This window comes from Pseudophryne corroboree, chromosome 2 (genome assembly GCF_028390025.1).
Source record: "Pseudophryne corroboree isolate aPseCor3 chromosome 2, aPseCor3.hap2, whole genome shotgun sequence".
NCBI lineage: Eukaryota > Metazoa > Chordata > Amphibia > Anura > Myobatrachidae > Pseudophryne > Pseudophryne corroboree.
In genome coordinates this window covers 240,246,143-240,255,792 of record NC_086445.1, presented here as the reverse complement: position 1 = coordinate 240,255,792, position 9,650 = coordinate 240,246,143, and the positions used below count along the sequence as shown (strand labels likewise).

Below are 9,650 nucleotides of genomic sequence, written 5' to 3'. Positions count from 1 at the left end.
GCACGGCTGGTGGCTTCAGAGGAAGTTGGGCGGGCACGCGGCTGGCGGCTTCAGAGGAAGTTGCGGCGGCTTCCGGGGAAGCACGGGCGGGCGGCGGTGACTTAAGCAGTACGCAGGCGGCGCCGCCATCAGCGGGACACAGGCGGTGCCGCCTTCAGCTGTCTGGGCCAGCGGGTGTGATGCATGATGGTGCGCCCTCAGTGCATTTGCGCTGTGGGCAAGGCACCATCGGCACACACCTAGTTACGGCACTGACATATATATATGGGATCCGGTCTGAAGGTCGACACTGTCTAGGTCGACAATGTTTAGGTCGACCACTATAGGTCGACAGGGTTTCTAGGTCGACAGGTTAAAAGGTCGACATGAGTTTTTCACATTTTTTTCTTTTTTAAAAAACTTTTTCATACTTAACGATCCACGTGGACTACGATTGGAACGGTAATCTGTGCGAAGCAAGCCATGTGAGAGGACACGGTGCACTAATTGGGGTTCCCGGTCACTCTACGAAAAAAACGACACAAAAAACCCCAAAACCATATATATACATCTTCCGATGTTTTATATATATATATATATATAGACATAGAGACACGGGCGGCACTCGAGCAGACTTCACAGCTGTGTTAAATCACGTCAATTTATTGCCAACATGTTTCGGGGACAGTGCCCCGTCCTCAGGGCCAGACAAGCCAAATAAGACAAACATACAACATTTTATAGAGCACAGACAAGGACATTAGAGCAGAACATACTCACCTGCTCCACGGCGCGACCGCCCGCCAGTCTGAGTGGCCCCACTTCCGTGTTGCTTCCTGCTGACGTCACGGTGCGCCGCGTCGCAGAGAGGTAACCATGGTGACTGTAGACAAACAACAATACGTCAACCATGGAAGAAATAATACACATATAGAGTTTGCTTGGTAATTAAAAAACATATAAATGAGTGCATAAACTTTAAAAGCTCAGGATGCGCCACGCTTGGTGTGGGCAGCAGGAACTCAAACAATTACTGTTCACATTTTAACTGTGTATGATAAACTATACTTCATGAAGATAACTAAAGATATCTGCAAATATAAAGGAGGAGCATTGTAAGGGAGGAACAATATGAGGGAAGGGAAGTATATTCATAATTATAGCGGGGTAAGCCAGAGGCGATTAACTGTTAGTATAACTGAGCTATTGCTCTACAGAAAACACTGTAAACCCAGGTTCTCGTTGAGCCCCCCGGGAAACAATGTTCCCAATTTAAAAATCCATCTGGATTCTAGCTGTAGCAGGGCCCTATCCCTGTTGCCCCCCCTAAGATTACGGGGGACATGGTCGATTAGAATGGCCCTAATGCTAGCTACCCCATGACCATTCCGCATACAGTGGCGTGCAAACGGTTGTTCACTCTCCCTCTTTTCCAATGCCTTCTTAATGGCACTCCTATGGAGGGCCATACGTTCACGAAATTGTCTTATGGTCTTGCCAACATATGCAAGACCACATGGACACGTGAGTAAGTAAACCACATGTGTGGTAGTACACGTCATTCTATGTTTGATTGGAATTTTACGACCTGTGGACCACCCGTCCACAGGTCGTAAAATTCCAATCAAACATAGAATGACGTGTACTACCACACATGTGGTTTACTTACTCACGTGTCCATGTGGTCTTGCATATGTTGGCAAGACCATGAGACAATTTCGTGAACGTATGGCCCTCCATAGGAGTGCCATTAAGAAGGCATTGGAAAAGAGGGAGAGTGAACAACCGTTTGCACGCCACTGTATGCGGAATGGTCATGGGGTAGCTAGCATTAGGGCCATTCTAATCGACCATGTCCCCCGTAATCTTAGGGGGGGCAACAGGGATAGGGCCCTGCTACAGCTAGAATCCAGATGGATTTTTAAATTGGGAACATTGTTTCCCGGGGGGCTCAACGAGAACCTGGGTTTACAGTGTTTTCTGTAGAGCAATAGCTCAGTTATACTAACAGTTAATCGCCTCTGGCTTACCCCGCTATAATTATGAATATACTTCCCTTCCCTCATATTGTTCCTCCCTTACAATGCTCCTCCTTTATATTTGCAGATATCTTTAGTTATCTTCATAAAGTATAGTTTATCATACACAGTTAAAATGTGAACAGTAATTGTTTGAGTTCCTGCTGCCCACACCAAGCGTGGCGCATCCTGAGCTTTTAAAGTTTATGCACTCATTTATATGTTTTTTAATTACCAAGCAAACTCTATATGTGTATTATTTCTTCCATGGTTGACGTATATTTGTTGTTTGTCTACAGTCACCATGGTTACCTCTCTGCGACGCGGCGCACCGTGACGTCAGCAGGAAGCAACACGGAAGTGGGGCCACTCAGACTGGCGGGCGGTCGCGCCGTGGAGCAGGTGAGTATGTTCTGCTCTAATGTCCTTGTCTGTGCTCTATAAAATGTTGTATGTTTGTCTTATTTGGCTTGTCTGGCCCTGAGGACGGGGCACTGTCCCCGAAACATGTTGGCAATAAATTGACGTGATTTAACACAGCTGTGAAGTCTGCTCGAGTGCCGCCCGTGTCTCTATGTCTGCATATCTGGGATCAAGCATCTCGTATTGGGAGGGCACCGCAGCAAGTTGCTAATAACAGTGAGTGGAGTGCCGGGTATATCTATCCTTGTATATATATATACACTGTATATATATTATGTTCTAATGTATAGAGGTGAATGATCTTGAATGCTGGGCTCTCGGTGTAATATTATTTAAGCAATATGGCCTGGGGGGTGGGGGGGGTGCAGGTGTGCACCCCATTTCTGGGTATGGCGAGTGTGGTGGTTCCCTGTATATGTGTATATATATATATATATATATAAATACACACACACTGTATATGTACTGTATATTACTCCAAAATCAGCTGGCACTCTCACATAATACATACTGTACATTTGTTCACGGTGCACAAATAAAAATAGTAATACTTGTTCCATAAGAACGGCACTCAGGTGAATAGAAGCAAACAAACTGTAGTCAGTAACTGTGTGTCATATAGTCGAACATTTTTGGGGATACAGCCCCTTCCTCAGGACCACACATAACGCAGACCAAAAAAGCCTGGTCTGTATTATGTCTTGAGGGTCTGTGTCCCCGAAAACGTTCAACTATATGACACACAGTCACTGAATACAGTTTGTTTGCTTCTATTTACCAGTCTCCTGAGTGCCGTTCATATGGAATAAGTATCTAGATATATCTATTTTATATATAAATTTCATTGGTCTGTTTGTCGATTGGGATGAAACCAATGTGATGTTGCCCATTTGGATCCTGCCCAGGTTTTAGGGGGATTAGGGTCCCGGTCAGACCTTCTGTTAGTGTATGCTGGGCAGAAGTTTGACCAAAGGAGCCTGTTCTGGGGATTCCACTGGATGAATTTGGACGAAAACTTCACAGTGGTAATATTTGATCCCAGAAGAATGCTAAGTGGTTGGGGTCCTGGTTGGACCTCCTGTTAGTGTTCATCAGGCAGAACTTTGACCCAGTGAGCCTGTTCTAGGCCTTCCACCGGATGGGTTTGGATGAAAACTTCAGAGTGATATCACTGGGTCCAAGAAGACATGAGGGGTCATTCCGACCCGATCGCACGCTGCAGTTTTTTGCAGCCATACGACCAGGTCCGGAATGCGCATGCGCTGCGGCCCCAATGCGCAGGCGTGTTGCTGCCCAGCGACGGGGAACGCCAGGCAGCGATTGTTCTAACGAAGTTTTCGATTGAAGCGGCGATCGCAAGGTGACTTACAGCAGGAAGGCGTTCCGGGGTGGCAACTGACCGTTTTCTGGGAGTGGAGAGGAAAACGCAGGCGTGTCCAGACGTTTGCAGGGCGGGTGACTGACTTCAATTCCGGCACCTGACAGGCTGAAGTGATCGCAGCGGCTGAGTAAGTTCAGAGCTACTCAAACTGCACAAAATGTTTTTGTACAGCTCCCCTGCATAAGCGTTCGCACACTTGCACAGCTAAAACACACTCCCCCATAGGCGGCTACTATCTGATCGCACGGGCTGCTAAAAGTTGCAGCGTGCGATCAACTCGGAATGACCCCCATACTAAAGGGTTGAGGTCCTGCTGTACGCCAGACAGAACTTTGACACAGGGAGACTGTTCTGTAAATTTCCACTGGATGGATTTGGATGAAAACTTTAATGAACTGTAATAACTGACAGAAATAACAATAGTTCAGTGACCTGAAATAACAAAAATAGAGGTGGGAAACTGGGAAAACAAAAATTGTTGTGTACCCAAAAGCCTTGGAAAAGCAACATTGATAATAGCAGGAAGACTTTAGACCCATCTTGCAATGTAAAAGTGATTATAACACTGAACAGAAAGAAAAGCTGGTGATTATGGCTACTGGTTGCTAAAGTTGCTTAGTACATGAACCCGAGTCACTGTCATAATTTTATACAAACCTCTAAATAAAGATCCTGCTTTAGAACATGTAGCATTACACTGGAAGAGACATTTTCCTGTTTTTCATATTGAGGGTGCTGTGAAGAAAATTCTGATACTCTAGGGTGCTGGGATTCAAAAAAGTTTGGGAACCACTGCCATATATATTAAAATTATATTACTCCGAATCATTTTTAAAGTAATCTATAGCTGCCTTCACACCTGCTTTTAATGCAGGTTTTATAGCCAGACCTATACCCACTGTAACAGCTCGGGATGTTCCCCCAGTGGCTATAAGAAGAGCATCAGAGCCTAGATCAACTGATGCTTCAATTCCCCGGTTCTCAGCTTGCACTGCACATCCCTGTGTGGCATAGTAAATGGCACTTCCAGCATTGTACCAGCCACTGACAACTGGAACCCACTGCATAACATTATAGATGCGCAATTCTCTCTCACTATGGCACTCGGGATCAGAGGAACGCCTTCTTCGATGTTCAGCAGTACACTGTTGCAGCCACAACCTTGTTCCATTCTGAGGCATAATATACCCACCATATCTTGTTACACTGTGAAATTCTCCCTTTCCATCTTGAGAAACACCCGCACAGGAAGGACCCACCCTATCACAGTGCTCTTTTGCCTCCTGTAGAGATGAATGTAACCCAAGGTCCAAACCATTCAAGAAAACATTTGTGCGCCCCTGCTGGAAACCAGAGCAGTGCTGATGATGTGTAGACATAGCAGCGGGAAACAGAGATTCTAAGTTGTACTTCAGTAAGTCAAGCTCAAGAACATGCTTTTGTCTATGGTGACGTTGGCCAGGAGTTTAGTGTGTAGAGGTTTGGAACAGCTCAGTTAACAAGTGAAACATCTTTCTTGTGTCTTCATCCCTTAGCAAATCCAAATAAAACTGGTCTGTTTCAGCTAAGCAGCCAACCTGCATTAATCCCAATGCCATTGCTGGTTTTGTAAGCTGTGATGAGGCTGGAGGGAGGAGGTCAACGTATTCTGTGCAATCCTTTAAGAGCTGGCGGCAGAAAAGGTTTCCTTTTGCCCAAAATAAATCTTTTATGGACGGAATATGGTTAGGGCTATCCCCAGTCGCACTGGCTACAGATATTACATCTGCCTCGCTGCGATCCATAGGAGTATTGCTGACTAGATATGGATATAACAGCATAACAATCACAAAACTAAATAGTTTCTCCATTTATGAAAAAAGGAACTAATACAGCAAACCTACAAGAATAAAACGAGAAGTACAAAAGTTAAAAATGGGGATGCAATACAATATATATTTTATTACTGTATAAATAAGTCTTATATATATAGTCTGATGTACTGTATATATAAGTATTCACATCGCTTCACTTTTTTCACAATTTGTTATGTTACAGCTCTATTCCAAAATGGAATACATTTATTTTTCCCCCTCAAAATTCTACACACAATACCCCATAATGACAACGTGAAAAAAGTATTTTTTTAGAGTTTTGCAAATTTATTAAAAATAAAAAACTAAGAGATCACACGTACATAAGTATTCACAGCCTTTGCTCAATACTTTGTTGATGCACCTTTGGCAGCAATTACAGCCTCAAGTCTTCTTGAATATCATGCCACAAGCTTGCACACCTATCTTTGAGCAGTTTCGCCCATTCTTCTTTGCAGCACCTCTCAAGCTCCATCAGGTTGGATGGGAAGCGTCGGTGCACAGCCATTTTCAGATCTCTCCAGAGATGTTCAATCGGATTAAAGTCTGGGGTCTGGCTGGGCCACTCAAGGACAGGGTTGTCCTGAGTGTCCTGAAGCCACTCCTCTGATATCTTGGCTGTGTGCTTGGGGTCATTGTCCTGCTGAAAGATGAACCGTCACCCCAGTCTGAGGTCAAGAGCGCTCTGGAGCAGGTTTTCATCCAGAATGTCTCTGTATATTGCTGCATTCGTCTTTCCCTCTAACCTGACTAGTCTCCCAGTTCCTGCCGCTGAAAAACATCCCCACAGCATGAGGCTGCCACCACCATGCTTCACTGTAGGGATGGTATTGGCCTGGTGATGAGCGGTGCCTGGTTTCCTCGAAACATGACGCCTGATATTCACGTCAAAGAGTTCAATCTTTGTCTCATCAGACCAGAGAATTTTGTTTCCCATGGTTTAGGAGTCCTTCAGTTGCATTTTGGCAAACTCCAGGTGGTCTGCCATGTGCTTTTTACTAAGCAGTGGTATCCGTCTGGCCACTCTACCATACAGGCCTGATTGGTGGATTGCTGCAGAGCACACTTGCCTACCTGACCCTCTCCATGAGGGAGGAAATGCTCTGTTCCTGGACTTTCCTGATAATGTATGATTGTCATCACCTGTGGTGAGCTAGTTAATTGATAATAAAGGTGTTTCACCACAGGTGAGGGCAATCATACATTACCAGGAAAGTCCAGGAACAGAGCATTTTCTCCCTCATGGAGAGGGTCAGGTAGGCAAGTATGCTGCAGAGATGGTTGTCCTTCTGGAAGGGTCTCCTCTCTCCATAGAGGAATGCTGTAGCTCTGTCAGAGTGACCATCGGGTTCTTGGTCACCTCCCTGACTAGGGCCTTTCTCCCCCGATCGCTCAGATTAGATGGCCGGCCAGCTCTAGGAAGAGTACTGGTGGTTCCGAACTTCTTCCATTTACGGATGATGGAGGGCACTGTGCTCATTGGGACCTTTAAAGCAGCAGATATTTTTCTGTACCCTTCCCCAGATTTGTGCCTCGAGACAATCCTGTCTACAGACAATTCCTTTGACTTCATGCTTGGTTTGTGCTCAGACATGCACTGTCAAGTGTGGGACCTTATATAGACAGGTGTGTGCCTTTCCAAATCATGTCCAGTTAACTGAATTTACCACAGGTGGACTCCAATTTAGCTGTAGGAACATCTCAAGGATGATCAGTGGAAACAGGATGCACCAGCGCTCAATTTTGAGCTTCATGGCAAAGGCTGTGACTACTTATGTACATGTGATTTCTTAATTTTTTATTTTTAATAAATTTGCAAAAATCTCAAAAAAGCCTTTTTCCCATTGTCATTATGGGGTATTGTGTGTAGAATTTTGAGGGAAAAAAATGAATTTATTCCATTTTGGAATATGGCTGTAACATAACAAAATGTGGAAAAAGTGAAGCGCTGTGAATACTTTCCGGATGCACTGTATATATCAGTTCTAATATACTGTATGGGGGAAAATATGAAACAGATATAAATAAAATACTGTACACTATAGGCACAAAATATATAGCGTTAAAAAGTAAATACAAATATTACACAGTGCATGTACCAGTGTTCAATACAGACATATAGGGGGTCATTCCGAGTTGTTCGCTCGCTAGCTGCTTTTAGCAGCAGTGCAAATGCTAAGCCGGCGCCCTCTATGAGTGTATCTTAGCTTAGCAGAAGTGCGAACGAAAGGATCGCAGCGCTGCTACAAAAAAAGATTGTGCAGTTTCAGAGTAGCTCCAGACCTACTCCTAGCTTGCGATCACTTCAGACTATTTAGTTCCTGTTTTGACGTCACAAACACGCCCTGCGTTCAGCCAGCCACTCCCCCGTTTCCCCAGCCACTCCTGCGTTTTTATCTGGCACGCCTGCGTTTTTACACACACTCCCCGAAAACGGTCAGTTACCACCCAGAAACACCCACTTCCTGTCAATCACTCAACGATCAGCAGTGCGACTGAAAAGCGTCGCTAGACCTTGTGTAAAACTGCATCGGCTTTTGTGAAAGTACGTCGCGCGTGCGCAGTGCGCACCATACGCATGCGCAGAAGTGCCAATTTTTAGCCTGATCGCTGCGCTGCGAACGAAAGCAGCTAGCAATCAACTCGAATGACCCCCATACTGTAGTATTTTTATGTTGCCAGATTAAAGTGTATTCTGGGAAAAGTATTATCAGAATACATACCTTTCAGTTTGATTAAGTCGCGTTCTACACTGTGGCAGTGCCCTGATACATAAGCACTGTTAGTGACAGTGCTAATAGTAGTTATATTGCATTGCTGCTACAAAAACAGACATACAGTTGAAAGCTGAAGCAGCAGAGGCGTAACTCTGGGAGGCAACGGAGTCATCTGCCGCCGGGCTCCTGCTCTGAAGGGGGGCACCTCTCCTCCCATTCTGTGACACCATTGAATTAAGTTAATTGATAGCTGCTGCTATCTCTTCAGTGGCCGACTTCCTCATTAGTCCCTGCACCTTACACGTCACAGCCTTATTATTATACTGTAGATACACATTTTGCAAGTTTCATACCCAGGATTAGGACCCACAACCTATTACACTGGAAGCAGACACCTTACTGATGAAGCTGTTTGCTCCTGTGTAGGAAATATGAGAATTCTAACTATATGAAGATACTTCTCTGACAATTACACGTAACTTCATATAGTTAGAATTCTCATGCTTCCTGTACAGGAGCAAATATCAGTAAAGTGTCTGCTGTCCGTGTAACATATCATGGGTTATAATCCTGGGTACGACTGCTAAGAAATGATTGATTTAAAATAAAAGACAATGAAATGTATATATATACAGTAAATACTTTATTTTTTTCAGAACACTCCACGTGTGTGTGTGTGTGTGTGTGTGTGTGTGTGTGTGTGTGTATATGTATATATATATATATATATATATATAAAATATACGAACACATGCATACATATATTTATCTAAATATAGGGGGTGGGGGGCACCAATATTTATCTTGCCTCCGGGCAACTGGGACGAACTTCCGCCACTGTGAAGCAGACATAAAAAAAGTAATAAAAAAATGTTTCCCTGACTCATTTCTTCATATGCAACAACTTCAGTTTATATTTTGATTCACACTTTTTCTGTATATGTTTAGAAATGTTAAAGTCTTAAAATAAATATTGGTAAAACTCACTTTAAACTTGGGAACTCTTCAAATCGTTAAGCCTTGTGCTGCAACTTCATGAACAGTGGTGTTAGGGGTTAAAGGCGACCAGTTAACAGATCGCCATATCTCCTCCCACTGTGTAAAGTTCTATCAGTATCACTTCAGTAAACATGTAAAACAAAATTCAGGGTCTGAAGTTATTCAAAGCCAAATAGCTCACACCTAAGTGACATTGTGGGTCATTCTGACCCGTTCACTTGCTGCTTTTTGTCGCAGCTGAGCGAACGGGTCTCTACTGCGCATGCGCTGGCGCATGCCA

At 44.2% G+C, this 9,650-nt stretch overlaps 1 long non-coding RNA gene across 1 annotated transcript; it reads right to left on the bottom strand.

Moving 5' to 3' along the window:
• Positions 1-4,150: 4,150 nt before the first annotated feature.
• LOC135050692 (uncharacterized) lies at positions 4,151-9,423 on the bottom strand. The gene is made up of 2 exons (XR_010241745.1): positions 9,359-9,423; positions 4,151-5,680 (listed from the first exon to the last, which is right to left on the bottom strand). It is a non-coding gene; the product is annotated as an uncharacterized LOC135050692 (long non-coding RNA).
• Positions 9,424-9,650: the final 227 nt, after the last annotated feature.